This window comes from Panthera leo, chromosome A3, assembly GCF_018350215.1.
Source record: "Panthera leo isolate Ple1 chromosome A3, P.leo_Ple1_pat1.1, whole genome shotgun sequence".
Classification (NCBI taxonomy): Eukaryota; Metazoa; Chordata; class Mammalia; order Carnivora; family Felidae; genus Panthera; species Panthera leo.
The window spans coordinates 96,746,486-96,767,295 of record NC_056681.1 but is presented as its reverse complement, the minus strand read 5'-3'; the positions used below and the strand labels follow the sequence as shown (position 1 = coordinate 96,767,295).

At 37.5% G+C, this 20,810-nt stretch overlaps 1 long non-coding RNA gene across 1 annotated transcript; it reads left to right on the top strand.

Moving 5' to 3' along the window:
• Positions 1–1,351: 1,351 nt before the first annotated feature.
• On the top strand, positions 1,352–19,936 carry LOC122215084. The gene is made up of 3 exons (XR_006200229.1): positions 1,352–1,445; positions 3,217–3,292; positions 19,837–19,936. It is a non-coding gene; the product is annotated as an uncharacterized LOC122215084 (long non-coding RNA).
• The last annotated feature ends 874 nt before the right edge of the window (positions 19,937–20,810 follow it).

Sequence of the window (20,810 nt, the reverse complement as noted above, 5' to 3'; positions counted from 1 at the left end):
CGGAACCCTTAACCGAGTAACCTAGGCGCCCCTAATTCCTGACATTTTAACTTAAAAGTTGTTCTTCAAGTCAAATGAACTAACCAGGCTTTATTATTATTTTTCTTGCAGATTCTACAGTAATCATTAATTGAAGATGAAATGTTTCTATGAAACTTAAGAGTCACCTCAAATGCCACCCCCTACTCAGAAAATGCTTCAGAAGACCTTCCAATTCATAGTTAAATTATCCCACATATCTCAAGGAAATTTAGAGGGAAACTCTGATAACAAACACTTAGTTCTTTCCAGCCCCGCGTCTCTCCCCAGCTCCACCCGGCCCACTCCAGGGCCCAGGATGAAATATCCAGTGCTGGAAAGGTGTGTGCAGAACAAAAAGTACACTCACCTAGTTTAAAAACATTCCAGATGCTTGTCCTGAATTTTGAGCAGCACACGTGACCTGATCCAGTCTGGTTTCAAGTTCAAAGACATCGGCCTGTCCTGTGGGTTAGCGGCTAACATACCTTTCAAAAGCTATTTGATTCCCTCAGACATTCAAGTCCTATGTTGTGAAAGATGTGCAACTCCATCTTTGGGTTTCAAGTGGCAATTCACCAACAAGGTCTATCTCAGTCCCTTGTTTGATACAGGTTCTCAAGAGCTCCTGAAAGTGATTCTTTGCCCAGGTGTTAATGCCCAGGATAAAGACGTCGGCCTTGGCTGTCTAGCGCCTGTTCCAGAGTTCAGGAGCCCTGTAGAAGTCTGAGACGTAGGCTGAGGACAGGTGGAATTCATGTACATTCACCTTATTGTTGTCTTCATCGCCCTCTTTGCCTCGCGGGAGCCAGCCAGTACAGACCTTGTGTGGTCCAAAACCGGCTACCTTACGGATGGGGAGTGCCAGGCGTCTCCATGATGACGATGTTACCTGGCTTTAGGTTACTGGGCACGATATGGATTTTGTGCCGGAATGCAGTGGTGCTTGTGCCCCGTAGCATGAAGCTTTTGTTGGCACTGGTCTCCACCTTCATAGAGCTCCATGTCAAACCATGGATAATAAGGCTCCTCAGCAAAACCTACCGCCCTTCCTCTTTGGAGCCAGGGCCCCGCCAGGTGCAGGTAAAGCTGCGCGCTCTGGTTGCCACAGCTCATGCGCAGGTCCGGCCGCTCGTGCGGCAGGACGCACGCTCGTGCTGCGCGCTTCACTCCTCCAGCTGCGCTGAGTTCTGGGGCGGCTTGAGGCCAGTTAGGCTCCACGTTCTCGCGACGTCGCGGTGCACGTGCGTGACCCCACGAGGACCCGGCTGCCTTCGGCTGTGGCTGCCCAGCCACATCTCCCAGCAGGAGCTGTAGCGCCGCTGTGCGGACCCACCCTCCTAGTGCTCTGCTGCGCCAGGTAGGCCTCCGCAGGGCCTCAGCCGCCACCGGTGAAAAGGTTCACGAAAAAATGTGATATATTAAAGGTAAAGAATTTTGTTTTAAAATTCACCCTTCCTTAGTCATAGCTTTCATGACAGTGGGAACGTAATTTTAATATGAATTACAAACTATGAGTTATAGCTCTGCAAAGATTATGAAAATCATTGTTTCCATTTGCCTCTATCTAGGTCCTATTGTAGCATGAAGAATCCCACCTGCCTCATTCCTTCCTACTTGAACAGATGGATCATAAAAGTATGGGCTCACCAAGGAACATTTAGTCTCATCCCATTACACCTGCTGGCCGAGGGAGAGATACAAAACAGCCACTATCCAATTCATATACTTATAACCGTCCAAGAGAATGGTTCTGCAGGCCTTACTGGCCAGCTGGGTTTGTCCTTGGCTTGTTCCCAATAATATAATAGTAAATTACAGTAATTGCAGTCCATTCCATATCACATGTATGCAGGCCTTAGGAACTGTGTTACCTCTATGAGTAGGAAAAGAAAATGGATCCCTACTATGTAAAATGTGAGGATTTTTTTTTAATACTGAGTTTGATTTAGTGGTCAAGAAATGGGCCTTGTTCAAAAGATCATAAATCCGTACTATCTGTGAGATAGACATACCCATTTTCAGGGATCCTGTGCAATTTACCCTAAGGAACATCCTATGTATGTGAACATATGTATTCATAAGCATGTTTATGAAATTTGCCATTTGCCACAGATAACAAATGGTTGGAATAACCAAAATTTGTGTTGATGAGGGACTAGATAAAAAAACTATGGTATGTGTATACAGTGTAGGTAGGTATGCATCAATAATGAGGAGTAAAATTGAAGTTATTGACATGTAAATTTGTTCATGATATATATTTGACTGAAAAGGAATATTGCAGAAATGTGTCTACTATAATCTAATTATATATATTCTTGAAAGACTGCAGTTGCATATAGGTTGATATCTAGAATTCACCAAAATGTTAATGATAATGAAATTTTGGTGACTTTTGTTTTCTTGTATGTGTTTTCCAATATATTATTTACATTAGTTAAGTATACATCACATTTACCAAAAATGATAAATTTCATTTTAAAATAAGTCAAACTATCTGTCTTCTATATAAAGAACACGAGCATTTTAATTCCTTCATTGAACATTTTCAAGTGCCTGATTGGTTATAGAGGCCACTTTCCTTGTTATTCCTGAAATCAGTCATGGAACAATACAACTGAATATAATACAATAAATTATGTGAAATACAATGAAAATAAATCTCTAGAAACATCACACATTAAGATGTCATGGAAATATTCAGTTGCTGTATAAAGTATCTATAATCTTACTCTCAGTTTCTATATTTATGTGGTTACTAACTGTGACATTCAGCTTTTGTTTCAGCACAGGTCTGCAGATCACATGTGAGTGCTACACTCTAGAAAATATGGTAGTTACTAAGGAATCAAAGCATGGTGTTAAAAAAGACCATTTAATTAATGAAAATAGACCAATCTATGATGAGGTTAAAAATAAATCATAAAACCTGAATGGATTAAGTAACAAAGCATTCTCTCTCAGTCATTCAGAGTCCATTTGGGTCAGGATATGATTCTCTGTCTTAAAAGCTTGTACCACTTGGAACACTTGGCTTCTGTATCCTTGCAACAGGGGAAAAAAGAGATGAAGAGGGGATACTGGTTCTTTGACTATAAGGAATGCAGACCATTATTGTTCTCATTCTGTTAACCAGAGTTAGTCATGTGGTGGCAAACTAAGTACGAAAAAGAGAGACGTGTCACTTTCTTTCAGAAACAACTGGCAAGAGCTGGTTACATGGACACCACTGCAAGAAGACTGGGCATGGAGGAAGAGCATGTGTTGTTTGGTAAGCAGCATATGGGTATATGTATATTCTATGACATTCAACTAATTCAAGCCAGCTCTCAATAATTAGTCACTGTTTGGGTATTTTTGCCTTTTCTTTTTTTTTTTTTTTTCAATATATGAAATTTATTGTCAAATTGGTTTCCATACAACACCCAGTGCTCATCCCAAAAGGTGCCCTCCTCAATACCCTATTTTTGCCTTTTCAATTGCTGTTATGCTTAGAATGGTTGAATGACATTTGTAAAATTCCTAATTTATCCTTTACCTTTTACCCTTGCAACTTCATGTATCTATCAACAACCAGTTCAGCCATTTTCCCTAAATTACTCAATCCTATAAGGGGGAAAAAAGTCAGGCAAAACTATTAACAGTTGTTGGAAAGAGAAATAATAGACAAATTTGTCAAGCTAAAAACATGAATAGACTTAGCCTCATATTACTTTCCTTAGGTTTCCAATGATAAAAAGGGAAACAGTGACATAAATAACTTATTCTCCTTTTCCATTGAGAGGGGATTATCATTCTGTTTGCTCTAACATGGCCTAGAAAACAATTATAGGGCACTTACTTGTCAGGAAGCCCCTTAATCTGAGTCAGGTTGTACATGGGATTTAATCTTTGGAGAATACTCAAGAGTATCTAAAAGAACAGGTAAAGAATGTATATTTGAAGTATCCAGGGAGGAGAAGAGAGAGCCAATCATCTCAGTTGAACTAGACTTTTACCAATGTAAAGACTGGAGGAGGGACCAGGTGATGTCTTCAGACAACTATTAGCCCAAGAGTGTAACAATCAAAGCTGTGTGTTTGGTATGGATTGCAGTCATCACACAGGCATGTCCTTTACCTAAAATATCCATAGTTCACCAGGAAATACAATATGAGTTCAAATACAAAGGTGAGCTAATGTAGGAAAGTGGCACCTGAAGGTGTAAATGTGACAGCAGTTCACATGGAACTTGTCAAGAGCTTACAAAAGTGTGTTTTAGCTTGTAATCTTCCACTTATCAAAATTCTGTCTGAGGTGCCTTCCATCTGTCTTGGCAGGTATGTGGATAAAATGATCAGTTCTCTATTAGCAGATGTTTCACTTCTTGGATGTTTGTTTATGGGGAGAATTAATGTAGCATACAACTTGCAATTAGTTTTTATACTGTTAATGGCAGGTTCCCATAAAATGTCTTGCATTGAAATATGGAAGGTAATGGCATTAATAAGGTATACAGATGCTCAGACTTAGATCTGAAAAAGAAAGCCAAACCAACATAGTTTGCTCATAAAAAACAACAAAAAAAAATGAGTAATTTGATAGGATTAGTAGAAAGTTTGCAATTGGCTGCCCGTTTAGTAACTTGAGTATTAAAGAGTTATTCATGGCCAAAGTCCTTGATGAAATTTGACCCTGGTAATTAAATTATGGGTGAGTTATATTCAGTTACAATGAGGGTTTTAGTTCACCATCTATTGGAAAACTGCTCTGGACTTGGTTTTGAAAGGTAAACATATGAGTAAAGAAAGTCCCTGCCCTCCAGCAGGCTGGTTATAGAACTGATTCCTATGTATTCTGGTATGTTAGAAATACCCAGAAACATTTTCAGAGATGGAAATTTCCAGGACCCTCCTATCATAACTTCTTATGTCAGGTGTAAGTCATTAACTCTTGAGTTAGGTCCAGGTATCTGCATTTTTTAAAACTTCCCATATCTGAGGTAACTAGTCAGCTAACTAAAAACTGAGCATCCCTATTAATCCAGTTCCTTTTGTGTTCTTTGAATGCAGTATTTTCACCATTTGAAATGCTTTGCTCTGTATTTCCAGTTTTCTGTAGAATAATACAACATGAGAAACAAAACAACTTGTGTAACATTTTTCCCTGAGACTTCTTAGTTGATAATCTTTAAAAATGACTATTGCTTCTCAGGATCCACAACCCATGGGGGAGGGGAAGGAAAAAAAAAAAAAAAAAAGAGGTTAGAGTGGGAGAGAGCCAAAGCATAAGAGACTGTTAAAAACTGAGAACAAACTGAGGGTTGATGGGGGGTGGGAGGGAGGGCAGGGTGGGTGATGGGTATTGAGGAGGGCACCTTTTGGGATGAGCACTGGGTGTTGTATGGAAACCAATTTGACAGTAAATTTCATATATTAAAAAATAAAAATAAAAAAAAAATGACTATTGCTAATCATTTTCTCATTCTCTGATGATAGAAAGGCAATATGAAAATAATTACCTCTTTCTATGGATATCCCTATTTTGTATATTTTGTATAATTGGAACCATACAATATATGGCCTTGTTTGTCCAGCTTCTTCCACTGTGCATGATTTTTTAAAGGTTCTTCATGTTGTAGCATGAGTCATTGTTTTCTTTTTTTTTAATGTTTATTTTTTTCTGAGAGAGAGAGAGAGAGAGAGAGACAGAGACAGAGAGACAGAGAGAGAGAGAGACCATGTGCAAGCGGGAAGTGGTAGAGAAAGAGGGAGAGAGAATCCCAAGCAGGCTCCACACTATCAACACAGGGCCAGATGCGGAGCGCAAACTCACGAACCGTGAGATCATGACCTGAGCTGAAACCAAGAGTCAGACACTTAACCAACTGAGCCACCTAGGCACCCTATTCTTTTTCTGTATAGCTGAATAATATTCCATTACATGGATATACCGAATTTTGTTTAGCCCTTTAGCACTTGATGAAGTTTGGGGTGTTTCTACATTTTGGCTACATTAAGTAATGCCCTTATGAATATTCATGTACAAGTTTTTTGTTTGTTTGGTTTTTCTTGTTTGTTTTATGTGTGTGTGTGTTGTGGCATATCTTTACAAATCTCAGCTATGTACCTGGGAATAGATTTGCTAGATCATGTGGTAACTCTGTTTAATCTTTTGAGGAATTATCAGACTATTTTCTAAAATGGATCTTATTCTAAAATGGATGACATCTAAAATGGATGTCAATTTCTCTACATCCAAGATATATTATTGTTTGCCTTTTGATAATAGCTCTCCTAGTGTGTGAAATGGTACTACATTATGGTTTTGATTTATATTTCCCTAATAACTAATGGCATTAAGCATTTTTCATGTGCTGACTTGCCATGTACATCTTTGTGGAGAAATAGCTATTCAAATCCATTTTTAAATTTTTTAATGTTTATTTATTTTTGAGCAAGAGAGAGAGAGAGAGAGAGAGAGAAAGAGAGAGAGACAGAGCACAAGTGGGGAAGAGGCAGAGAGAAAGAGACACAGAATCTGAGCTGTCAGCACAGAGCCTGATGCGAGGCTCAAACTCACAGGCCCTGAGATCGTGACCTGAGCCGAAGTTGGATGCCTAACCGACTGAGCCACCCAGGTGCCCCTCAAATCCATTTTAATTGGGTTACTTATTTTTTATCATTGAGTTATGATAGTTTTTTATATATTGTGTCAGAGCCTTATCAGACATATGATTTGCAAATATTTCTTTGATTCTTGGAGTTGTCTTTTCACTTTTCTCAGATTGTCTTTTGAAGAACAAAAGGTTTTAATTTTGATGATGTCCAATTTATCTATGTTTGTTTGTTTTTTTCATGTCATATTTAAGAAGCAATTGTGTAGTCCAAATTTTTGAAGATATATATGTATTCTTCCAAAAGTTTCATAGTTTTGGGGTTCCTGGGTGGCTCAGTCTATTAAGCATTCCACTGCAGCTCAGGTCATGATCTTGCAGTCCATGAGTTTGAGCCCCGCATCAAGCTCTGTGCTGACAGCTCAGAGACTGGAGCCTGCTTCAAATTCTGTGTCTTCCTCTCTTTCTGCCCCTCCCTGCTTGCACTCTTTCTCTCTCCCCCCAAAATAAATAAAAATTAAAAAAATTCAGAAGTTTTATAGTTTTATCTCTTAAATGTAGCTCTTTGATCCATTTTTATTTAAATTTTGTGTGTATTGTGAGGTTGGGATCTAACTTTGTTCTTTTGCATGGGGATATCTAGTGGCCCCATCACCATTTGCTATAAAAACTATTTTTCCCCCATTAAATTATATCTTAGTCTGTTTGGGAAGCTATAAAAATATCATAGACAGGGTGGTTTATGAACATCAAAACTTCATTATGTTGCTGGAGGCTGGGAGGTCCAAGATGAATGTGTTAGCAGATTCATTGTTTGATGACAGTCTACTTTTTGGTTAATAGACTGCCATTGTCCCTGGAACCTCATATGGTAGAAAGGACAAGGGAGCTCTCTGGGGTGTCTATTATAAGGGGACTACTTCCATTCACGAGGTCTGTGCCTTGGTGGTCTAACCACCTCCCAAAAGCCACACTTCCAAATACTATCACCTTGGGGATTAAGTTTCAATATATAAATTTTACGGGAATACAAACATTCAGTGTGCAGTAAATTATCTTGAAAACCTTGTCAGACATAAACTGAACAAAATTTATGAATGTATTTCTGGACTTTCAATTTTGTTCCATTGGTCTATATGTCTATCCCTATGCTAGTATCACACTGTTTTGATTACTGTAGTTTTTTAGTAAGTTTTGGAATTGGGAAGTATGAATCCTCCAATTTTCTTCTTTCCAAGATTGTTTTGACTTTTCTAGATACTTTTTTTTTTTTTTTTGCATCTGTATGAATTTTAGGATATACTTATAAATTTCTTCAAAAAGGCAGCTGGGATTTTGATAGAACTGCCCTGAATGCATGAATCAACTTAGGTAATACATTATCCTAAAAATTAAAGCTTTCAATCCATGAATACAGGATGTTTTTCCATTAGACCTTCATTTTCTTTTAGTAATATTTTATATTATTCAGTGTACAGGTATTACACTTTTTGGTTAAATGTATACGTAAGCATTTTATTCTTTTTGATACTATTGTGCATGGAATTTGTTTCTTAATTTCATTTTTGGATTGTTCGTTGCTAGTGTATGGGGAAAAAAAAAAAAAAAAACTCTGAAGGTGGGAGATTATCTCTTTAAAGGCCCTATCCAAATGCAGTTGCATTCTAAAGTACTGAAGGAATATTAACAAAATTTTAATACATTTTTGTGCCTGTTGATTAATAAAGACTTGTAGGTTTTAGTTACTGGAGCATAATCTAGGGAATTCCAAATGATGTATTTCACTCAATAACAATATTTTATCCATAAATCTATGCAAAAGAAAAAACAATGAGCAAAAACCACTTATGTCCCTGCTCTAATGGATCTTAAATTTTAGTATGTAGGGGGTGATAAGTGCTAAACAGAGAAAGAACTCAGAACAAGTGGATGATGGGTAAAATGTTTTTTTGTGAACTAATCTGAGATTATAAACTCTTTGGGAATCTAATCTATATAATCCATGTAATTTAATAACATGTATGGTATTATAATAAAGCAATTCATATAAAGGTAATTAAAAACTAACTGAAAAAACATTTTAAACGGGTGTTTACATTGTTTCCTTTTGTTATATATTTTGGAAAAATACATTGTATATCCTTTTATAATTTTGTCCAGTGGTAAAGCTGAGATCTTAATTAAATTATCTAAGATCATAAAGCTATTTAGGGAGAAAAGTTAGGCCCATAAAATGATTCCTGTTTATAGATGTTGTGTATTTTTCTCTGCTTTTCCTTTGCATTTTTGCTTGATTGACTCATTTCAGCTTTAAAACAGTATGGTTGGGGTGCCTGGGTGGCTCAGTTGGTTGAGCATCTGACTTCGGCTCAGGTCACCATCATGGTTCATGAGTTCGAACCCTGCATTGAGCTCTGTGCTGATAGCTCAGAGCTTGGAGCCTACTTCAGATTCTGTGTCTACCTCTCTCTCTGCCCCACACCTGCTAGCATTCTGTCTCTCTCTCCCTCTCAAAAATGAATAAAGGTTTAAAAAATAATTTAAAAAATAAAAAAATAAAACAGTATGATTTGATTCATGCCTTAAGACTCCAGAGGCTAGGTAAACTCTTCTGTCCATAGGGAACTGCATTTTCCACATTCCTTGCTTGATTAAATGTATAACTGAGTGTTCTCTTTCTTAAATATTTATTTTCTGTTATGTGATGAAGAACCTAATGTGTCTACTATATATATATATGTGTGTGTATATATATATACATATGTATATATATATATGTATATATATATATATGTATATACATATGTATACATATATATACATATATATATAATCTAATAGATGGATATTAACTTTTTGAAGTATAATTTAAAAAGCCCTGAATTGATGAGGTTTCACTTTTTAAGTCTTGAAAAGTTAAGACATTGATAGAATTCAACAGTTTATAATAGCAATGAACTTGAAAACATGAAAATTAAACTAGATATTGACCTTTTTCTGTTTGTGTCTATGGAATTGACTATTTTTCCTTGCTTCTACCCAAAGATATAATTATGGGATTAGTTATAATCCTATTAATATATTTGGATACTCTTTATGAAATTAATAGGTTCTTTCTCTATAGGAGTGGTATTAAATTACATGTTTTCCAGAGAAGATTTTGCTCTTACCTTTGGATATCTTCTATACTATAAATACCAGCTGATAGGACAATAGCCTGGTACAATATTGATTCAAAGAGGTCAGCATAATAAAAGGAGTAAGTAGTCAATAATATTTCATAAAAGAGATAAAAGTAAATGAAAAGGCAGGTTTTCTGGATATTTGACCTTGCATTAGGAACTTTATATGTAGAATATGAGAGTATTATTGTAGAAGTCAGGAAACAAAAATTATAATAGCCAAATATAAAAATTCCAAATTACTAGCCTTGAGGTAGTCCCCCAACTCCCCCTGCCCCACCTCAAAAGAACAAACATTAAATTAAGAGAAATTGGGGGAAGAGAGAGAGAGTGAGAGAAATTGGTATTTCCTGGCATCAAAAGATAAAATCTAATTTTGAAGAGACACAGAAGAACTGAATAAAGACCCCTTACTGTTTTGATACTTGAAATAGTTTATAAATTAAAGTGTGGTGCTTTCATTTAAGTTCCATAGATTATATCTTACTATTCTAGAATAGGTTTATTTTCTTCCCTAGAATTTCTCCAAGTTTAAATTAAAGCAACTAAGATGCTGGCCATCATCACCTCATCATATTCTCTACTTCTAGTGTCTTCCAGAAAGCTTGCAGAGAAGTTTGTTGGCCTTGGGTTCCCCCTTTCAGTATCCCTGGAACTTTCTTGGAAAAGAAGTATCAACAAACTTCTGAGGTCTGTGAAAGACATGTTAGCCCAGAGGTTGTGAAGCTACATTTGGAGACTGATTGATGAGTTCTATCATTTTTATCCCTATCATTTTCTTGAGCATTAAGAAAGGAAAGAAAGAAAGAAAGAAAGAAAGAAAGAAAGAAAGAAAGAAAGAAAGAAAGACAGAAAGAAACACATTTTTAATGTGAAAAATCTTTCCAGAAATTGACATAGCATTATAGTTTGACAAATATCTTCCCTTATATTAATACAGATAGATTAAACAATCTAAAATCCAATTTATTTTGATATATAGGTATGATGTACATATATTTGATTATTTCAGTGTTTGTGGGCACTTGACTCACCCCCCAAAATTGTAGACTACAGAGAGGTTCTAGAGATTCATACTCTCAAATATTCTGCAGTTATCTCAGGTAGTCAAATAAGTCAAAACTCAAATAGGTGGTCCTAACAACATCTTTTAATGACCTTGATCCTCAATGGCTTTATATATAAAATGGGAATGATAACCTCATTACTTAAAATACACACTAATGGTATCAGTCTCATAGAAATGATGTCATGAGCTTTATTACTTTCACCCTTCCCTAAATTAAACTATCTTAGTTTATGGAACCAGTTATATCTTATGGGTATATCCAGCTCATCTGTTTTCTTTTAGTTACTAAAACCTAGTAACTAACCATATTTTTTCATTCACTTAAGTAGCTAATCTTCCTTTCCTTGTGACCCTTGTCCCACAGATTAGTTGAGACAGTTATATTTCCCAATCAAAAACATTTTATTTCTTCCTATTTAAAAAAAAAATATATGGGGCGCCTGGGTGGCTCAGTCGGTTGGGCGTCCAACTTCAGCTCAGGTCACGGTCTCGCGGTCCGTGAGTTCGAGCCCCGTGTCGGGCTCTGGGCTGATGGCTCAGAGCCTGGAGCCTGTTTCCGATTCTGTGTCTCCCTCTCTCTCTGCCCCTCCCTCATTCATGCTATGTCTCTCTCTGTCTCAAAAATAAATAAACGTTAAAAAAAATTAAAAATATTTCAGTGTAATAATTTAGCCTTATACATTTCCAAATATTTAATTATATTTAATAAAATTATAGATGTTGAAACCCCTATTTTTTATAATAAATAGCTTAAATAAAATCTTATAGAAGATTCAGTGTATTTAGAACATTTACTCATCCCTGAGTTCTGTCCTTTTTTTTTAAATCCCCTTCATGGGACCTGGGTATATACAGGGACTTTTAACATTTTGTGCTTGTGAATAGAAGAGGCTCTTACTTGAATGCAGTGTTTTGTGAATCTTCATTGTTATCTGTTGCATATGGACTAATTAGTTGAGAGCCCTCTCTCAAAGGTGATAGTCGAGGTAACATTGCAAGGTGAAGTGCTGGAACCATTGCCAGAGTACTTGGTCTGAGCACTTGCTCATGTTTGCTGTGCCACTGAAGGAGTTCAGAACATGTCACCCCAAAAATATGTCACTTTGGCATTTTCATTATTTTAAAACAAAGGCACTTAAGAATAGTACCTGTGAAAAGGAAATTCTGATCCTCCATCTTCCTGAAAGCAGCAGATAAAACTCCCACATGAAAGGTATGCCCCTGGGCGTCTGGGTGGTCGGTTGGCTAAGTGCCAGACTTCAGATCAGGTCATGATTTTGCAGTTTGTGAGTTCGAGCCCTGCCTCAGGCTCTGCTGCCAATGCAGAGGGAGCCTGTCTCCCTCACTCTACTCCTCCAGCCTCTCTCTGCCTCTCAAAAAGAAATAAACATTAAAAAAATTAAAGAAAAAAAAAAAGAAAGAAAGGTATGCCCCCCTGTAGCAAGAGAATAGAAGAGGTTCTTGGGACCAAGAAATCTACACACAAAAACATTGTTACTCTCATCCTTATTTTCCTATTTGCATTTTCATCATTTACTTCTGTAGCCCAAACCCCTTTGTCTTATCAGTTCTTTAAAATGTATTGTTTCTTTTCCCAAAGGTATAAAAGCTTCCTTCTTTGGTCACTTATGGTTTTCATTCTCTTGTGGAAACTCCCATGTACGTGTAAAAATTCTATATACTTTGTATGCTTTTTTCCTATTAACCTGTCTTTTATGAATTTAATTCTTAGGACCAGCCAGAGACCCAAAGAGGGTAGAGTAGAATTTTTTTTTTCCCCTACACAATAGGCACCCTGGCCTCTGGGACCAGAAGCTAAGCCTTATGCAGGGCACTCATTAAAGCAAGCTGCAACTCCTGGGGCCCAGCCCTCCATAGATCTCTGAGAAGCCAGGAATAAGGCGTTTGACTAATCTATGCAGACATTTCATTCCTAGGGCATTCACCACTGCTCCTCAACTCTTTAGAAGTAATTACTTGCAGGATTTCTTGTAAGACTTGAGTGCTTTGGTCTGCAGGGATCTGACTTCCCACAGCCATCTGGATCTTCCTATCCCCTTTCCCACCATGTAAGGGAAAAAGGGAGAGGAGGACATATCCCATTATATATGCCAGCCCCCCTTTCTTCTTACCTCAGAATCTCTGACCTAAAAAGGGCAGATTCTTAATACACTCCAGGTCCTTTCTTGGGTCTTCTCCCTTCTGGCAGACACAAACACCGAGGCCAAATATGGCCTGGTTTTTGTGACGTTAAGTAGATTGCAAGTTAAGTATTCTCTCTCTTACCATAAAGGGCTGACATAAAAAAAGAAATACACACAACTATCATTTACCTAAAAGCAGTCAAAGAAGTCAATTTAATAGTAACCTCTTTGCTATGCAGGAAATTTCCATCTTCTGCCCAGGCTGATACCTCAGCCTCGGAGTAGAAGGCTCTGAGAGAACATGACATAATTCAGTTGTGAAAAGAAGAGCAATGTTTAGAGTCACAGTGTTTTGTTTTGTTTTGTTTTTTAATACTGAACAATTTTGTGCATATGAAAAATAATCTTAATTCACTTAATTTTTATGGATATAAAACTAAGAAAATAATATTTGAGAAAGAAAATAATATTTGAAATTATTCTTATCACCAAATATTCAAGTGTACTAGATGTGTATGATGTATGTGATAGCATAGCTTTAATGGAGAAAGAAATAAGACTAGAGGTATATGACCTGTGTTCTCGGTTTGTTTCTGCTTTGCAGTCATCTTTAAGGCCAGATATCTGTTAACTCTAATAGTTGATGATTCTATATAGAACTTTTTAAAAAGTTTTAATAAGACTTTATGTAAAAGAGTTGCTTTTCTTCCATTTGTCAGCAAGACTTTTCTCCCTAATTCCAATTTTGCATGTAGCATAATAACTGCCTATGGCAACAAATTGGCAGCTCTATCTGATTTACTTGCACTTTACCTTTTATGATATGACCATGTAAACACTGAAACATGGGGCTGTTTCCACATGCCAATCTGGAGTTCCTCTCTGTCAGGAGATCATAGAAAGTCAGGTTAGTAAGGAACTAAATAGTGAATGTTGACTCCTCAGGATGCAGGGAACAGAATAATGTATGCACTTTGTATGCTGCAGTGAGACAGCAATTTTGTTTGTCCCCACTCATGTTCCATTAACTTTTTTCATGAAATGATTGAAACCCAGAAATACGTTCTTAATCGGTATGTAAGCAGATGTTAACAAAGCAAAAGAATATGCTGCCTGACATTGATCATTAGCTAGAAAGACAACACAGTTATCCTAGCACATTGTTCTCAGTGATTAAATCTGTATCTTCATCAATTGGCATGCTGTATTTTTGGAATAGATTCAGTTGTACTGGTACATGTCACATAAGAAGGGTAAACTCATTTCTCTGACCTCTGAAACTGCAGGACACTGTTGCCTAGTATGGAAAGGACCATATCTTGATAGAAAAGCATGATGGTGGATATGTGGAATATCATCATCTGTCAAAAGCTATTGGAACTTGGGGCACCTGGGTGACTCAGTCACTGAAGCTTCTGACTTCGCTCAGGTCATAATCTTGTGGTTCGTGGGTTCAAGCCCCACACTGGGCTCTGTGCTGACAGCCCAGAACCTGGAGCCTGCTTCAGATTCTGTGTCTCCCTCTCTCTGCCCCTCCCTCACTCACACTCTTTCTCTCTCTCTCTCTCAAAAATAAATAAACATTAAAAAAATGTTTTTAAAAAGGTGTTGGAACTTGGAGCAAATCACTTGATCTTGAGTTTCAGTTTCTTTTCCAGTTCTCCTTGCCCTGTGTTCTTACTCTATTCCAGTCTCTGTCATGTTCCACATGGATTATTTTCATAAGAGCCTTAAAATAAAAGCACATGGTATTTCTGTATTTCGAGGACAGGAAAACAGAGGCTAAAGAAAGTATGTCTATTGGCCAAGAACATACAGTAAAAGTCTAGCAGTATGGCTTTCGAATTCATATTTTTGCAATTGATACTTTAGCCTCAAAGAGTCTGCTTGTTTGGATGTTCATTTGGAACATGGATATCAATATTTTGACAACAGATCTTGCTACACTGTTAGAACTGCTCAACAAAGACTAGGCAACAAAGACTTTGACTGTCCTTGTTGAAGAAGGCAAAGTATAGCCCTGGGGCTAAATCTGCCCCCAACATGTTTTTGTACATAAAATTTTATTGGGGCACAGCCGTGCCCATTTTCAAATATATTATCTATGGATACTTTGTGCTATAATTGCATAGTGTTGCATAGTTGCAACATAGACTTATGGACTGCAAAAATTAAACCATTTACTCTCTGTCCCTTTGGAGAAATGTGATATCCTTGGCATCCTCTAGACTTTATTGTTCTCTCTCATATCATTTGAAGATAGCTGAACACCTTATATTTTGAAGTTTAACAAACTGTCTCATTCTACCTTTCAAATGCAATGGCAAGATTTCCAGCCTCAGGTGAGGTAGTGGGTCATCAGAAGTATCCAGCAGGTGACATATATTTATCAGAGTGATGTTATGGATATGAGGTACCATGTCAGTGCTAGAAGGGATGGAGCTGGTAATCTGTGAGGTGGATTCATTCATACATTGAAACAAATTACTTAGGAGTGTCTAATTTGTGATAAGATTTTCATTGGCCGTTTAGGGTAGAATGGTGAAGGAGAAAAAAAATGTCTCTTGCCTTCTTGTAGCTTAAGGGAGAATGATAAAAACAAGAGATTAGCTTTGTATTATAATACTTAGGGCTGACTATATAAAAACACTTTCTGTGTTTGTAACCACCTTGTGGATGCAATGTTGAGTTCTTCTGTCCCTCTCCACTCTGCAAATGCCTTCAGTAGGATTATTTCACCTTATAACTACTCTGGGTTCCCCTGTGTCCCCAGTTTCTGACCCTGCTCTTCTTCCCTGACCCCACCTTAGAGACCCACTATTCCTGAGCCCAGGGTTTCATAGGATGTTTAAGTGACCTGGAGGAGAAGGCGCTCCATGCCAGTCAAACTCACTGAGATAGAATTATAAGATTAGTGGCTGAGAGTGTGCACTGAATGCTATATATTTGGGCTGAAGCAAAGAATTTGATGAAGTGTCTCATGAAGTTTCACATATAAAATTGGTTCAAATTGCTTGGAAAAAGAACACTGTCAAACTGAGAATTGGCAAGGGCTTAAGAGGCAGAAACAAAGAGCTTCCATATGAAATATGTGGAGTTCGTGAACATCTGGGCTTGTGTAAATTGGTGGAAGATGGGATGTTTTTAGCAGTGTTGTAGGGAAGAGAATGGAAATTATATTTATTATACACCAAGATTTCAAGGAATATAATGTATCTCCACAAATTTCTCTCCAGCTTTGGCCCTACCTATTAAAAAAAAAAACAACAATCATTATTTTCATACAGACCAATACCAAAACTCACTGAAGCTCATGAGGGATGCAGATTAAAATAAGATGAAATCGAGGATGTAAATAAAGCTATTTTTCTTGTTTCTCCCCACACCCTCATGTTAGGTATTTCTGCCAGACACTCAAGATGCTGATTGTAACATTTTACTAGTATGGTGTCTCAGACTCCTTCCCTGTCCCTTCAAATTGCATCACTCTATATTCCTATCTCCTTAATAAGCTTTATAGACTTGATTGACCCTACCTACCAAATTCATTCTTACATCTCGCTCTTACTCAATTACGACCCACTTTAACCTCAGGACTATTTCTCAAACTCGATCTGCACTGCTTCTGCTTATGGGAAATAGCATATGATTCTACCTGGATAAAATCAGCAAATCCATCTAGGACCATAGTTCCCAAACACTAGTGAATGTCTGAATTCTTTAGAGAGCTTGCTCAAACACCTGTGGCTGGGCTGCACTCCAGAGTTTCTGATTCAGGATTTCTGGGGGTAGAGACTGAGAATTTGAATTTTTAAACATTTATTTTTGAGAGACAGAGAGTACGAGCAGGGAGGGGCAGAGAGAGAGAGAGAGGGAGACATGGAATCTGAAGCAGGCTCCAGGCTCTGAGCTATCAGCATAGAGCCCAACGCAAGGTTCAAACCCAGGAACAGAGAGATCATGATCTGAGCTGAAGTCCAATGCTCAACCTACTGAGCCACCCATGTGCCCCAGAGTATGCATTTCTGACAAGTTTCCAGGTGATGTGGTTACTTCTGGTCTAGGGACAACATTTGGACAAGGGCTGCTCTAGAACTCCAGTCTCTGTTCTCTTCCCTCACTCATATGCCTTACGTTTCACTGTCAGAAGTAAATTCTGAATTCTGAGGACAGCAGCCTCTTGCAATTTGCAGGTATAATTAAAAACAAACTGCTTTCCATGTAAGATCTCTAATAATAAATCCCAGCTTTAAGTTCCAGCCTCTCTTCCTACAAAAGCCCTTACATTCCATCCACCATATACTCTATATTAGTTATACCAAATTACTTTTGAATCTATAACAATCTCTTGCCTTTTCTTCCTTTTGTCTCTGCACATGCTGGTTTCTTTTGTCTGCCTGACAACCTGACTAACCTTTTGTACAGACAGTGTCACCTTACCTATAAAGCATTCTCACTTTCCCTGAAAGTATTAGGTACTTCATTTTCTACAGATCTTGCATTTACCTATGTTAGAGTACTTATACCATTGTGTTGTGATTACTTTCTTGCTTGTCTCTCTCTAAGAAGGGAAAATATATACCTTGAGCGTGCTGGCATGAATGGCTTAGTTATCAATATACAATATACAATCCCACAGCATCTTGCATAGAGCCTGGCACATTTTAAATGCTTAATATTTTTTAATGAAAGATTTTTTCTGGGGTACCTGGCTGCTGTCTCAGTCAGTAGAGCATGTGAGTCTTGATCTCAAGGTTGTGAGTTAAAGACCCACATTGGGCATGGAGACTACTTAAAAAAAAAAATTCTCCCCTATGACATTTCACCCTGGGTCTGCTCTGTGAGCTAGATCTTTTCTTTCTTCCTAATCCTTCTTCTTCAAGTCTTAAACTAGCAAGTGTATTACACCAGCACCAGTTACAGGAGGCAGAGGGTTTTTGTTTTGTTTTTTTTTCTTTCATATCCTTCAAAAGAAAAAATACTATGAGAAGCAGTGTCTTAGCCTCATTCTGTCTGTGTAGAGCCACACTTAGAGTAATTACATGGTAGTACTTTATAGTAACAAACTTAACATCTGATACTTATTCTATTGCTTACTTATTATATGTTTGGAGATGTTGCTCACAAGTAATTTCTCATGAGTCTTCAAATCAATTTTATCACATGAGTGCTACTGTTTCATATTACAGATGGAGGAACAGAGAAATTAAATGTGTTTTTGAGTATCATATAGACTGTGAATGGTAGCTGGTGATTTTAGCTGAGGCAGTTCAGTACCCTGGACTTACGTACCCTAGAAATACATCCACAGACTTACCCTTGCAGATCAACATACTTTCAATTATCTGTGATAATCCCGTGATAAGTATACATTCTTGCCTATAAAGTAGATTTTTTAAGAAATCTTTTGTCTTAACGCGTTGAGAGAGGTAAATTATCAAGATTGTACATGTGGGATTCTTCAGTCGAAACTTTCAGTGGTGGCCCAGTGTGACACATCTGTGAGGCAAGGCTGTGTCCATGATTCCTGGTCCTTGAATAGAATTTCTGGTTTGGTTGGAAACATGGGAGAAGAGAATTCCTCCTTTACCAGCTGAACCCCAAAAAATAGGTGGAAAACCTAAAACAGATTTTATGATTTAGAAGATCCTGGAAGTCTTTACTAGACCGAATGAGTACAGACTCTAGAATGAGAGTGAGAGAGGATAGGACAGTCCAACAGAGACTATCTAGTTTGAGTGATGACTTACTACAACACAGGGGGTTTACTGAGTTCTCCACCACAGCATATTCCTTCACAGAAAAGTAGAGATGGACCTTGCTTTATGTCTTTTTGATCATTCCACTACATCATTCTCTGTTATTTGTATTCTTCTACAGCATTTAACAGAGTTTAGTTCTCTTAGTAATGCCATCAGTATTAAAAAACGTGGCAACCTTAGACTTGTTTTTGTAAACAAAATTGTCTTTAAAAAATTCACTTTTTTCAGGTAAGCTCATCCTATAAATATTTGTACAGTGAGTACTGTGTGTAAGACTATGAACCAGGATTTATCGCAGATATGCGGGTCAATAAGAAGACTCAGTGTTACTCTTAAAATCCTGTAAAGGGGACATTACAAGATTTGATATACTTTACTAAAATGTTACACTCAGACAGTCAGCTACTAGAGCCCAGAATACAGATCACTACTATGCTCCCTTCAGTAGGTGGGAACAATCCATGAGAAGGAGACCTGACATGGTTCAGGTGGCGGTCTTAGGAAAGTTTACACTAGGACTAGTGTCTGCAGAAAGTGTGACATGGACAGAAGAGGTGTTGAGCCGTGCTCAAAAGCTCAGGTTTTTCTCCGTTCAAATCCTCAGCCTACTTCCTTGCTGTGTAACTTGGAGCAATATTGTTTAACTATTCTGAGCCTCATTCTCCTTTCTGGTAACATGGAGAGCTCCAGCATTTCTGTGATAATTGATTAAGATAATGCATGTGAATTGCTTAACAAGTGTTCAATAGTTAACAAGATTGTGTTATTATTATTTCTATTATTTACTGTGGAGTGAAGTATATGTACATATATATATTTATATACACGGGAGGTGCTAGAGAAGGAGAACAAAAAATACAACTTGCTGACGTGAGGAGAGGGGAGCAAGAAGATATTAAGATGGTCATAAATATGGTTTCTGGGGGAAGGAAGAGAAAGCAGCATTTTCAGGCATGATAACCACAGTGATTCCTGCTCCCTAAACCATCTCCTGGCAAGAACTAACAATTTAAAAATGTGAAGAAGATTATTTTCATTCACCTTTTCGTCATCTCCTTTTCAGGTCCACCTCTCCCCATAGGGAGCACTGGACTCACACTGTTTGGGAACAGAGACTCACAATAGGCCAACAAAAGTATGCTTCTAAGTGACTGTTTTGGAACCAAAGCAATGGCCACTAAGAAAGTTAATAAAAGACTTTTTCCCCAAATTTAATCCAGGATTTCTGTGTTTTTTTTTTCCTTTTTTACTATCCACTTTTAATCTTTTATATTCCCAGATTTTGTGACTCCGATCTTAAAATTTTCCTCTCCAAATGTGTTGTATCAATTAGTGTATCCTGAAAAATTAAGGGTTACACACTCTTGACCATAATTCATTTTGAACAGATGGTAATTTAGACAGTGCTTTAAGACATGACAAAGATAACAATGGCAATGTTCTTTACAGTCTTAAGGAAAAAAAAAAAGAACTCTATGTTCCAGTGATTTTGTGACCATATGAAAATGAAATGATTCTTAGCCATTGAGTAGCTGGAACTTCACTGTCAAAGGAAGGGAAGGAGTTGGCCAACCAAAACTTCCTTCATGTCCGTCTAGTCTAGTTGACCTGATGAACATATAGGGAGGCTTCTGGCAATGCTTGAACTTTCTCCCACGTGAAATTATGTGAGGCTGATTATAAAAGCTACAAATTCAACACACTAATTAAAGCTAAGTTACTCTCATTACACAGAGCAAAAATATGCTTTATAATAATAGGTATGTAAAGAAAATTAGTTTATAAGGATTGTGCAGGGAAAAATCTATGTCAGCATAAATTCTTTTCTTAGTGTAGATTCATCCTTCTCCTGTCTAATGGGCACCCAGGCACCTGCAGACTAACCTTCCCCTTCAGGAACCAGGGGGTGATAATAAGCCCATAGTATGGCAGTATTTGGTTAGAAATACTCCTGGGCAGCTGTATTAAACACTTTAAGAAATGTCTGCTAGAGGGCTTTCCTGGGTATCCCATGCTGAAGCCAAATCTTACCACTTG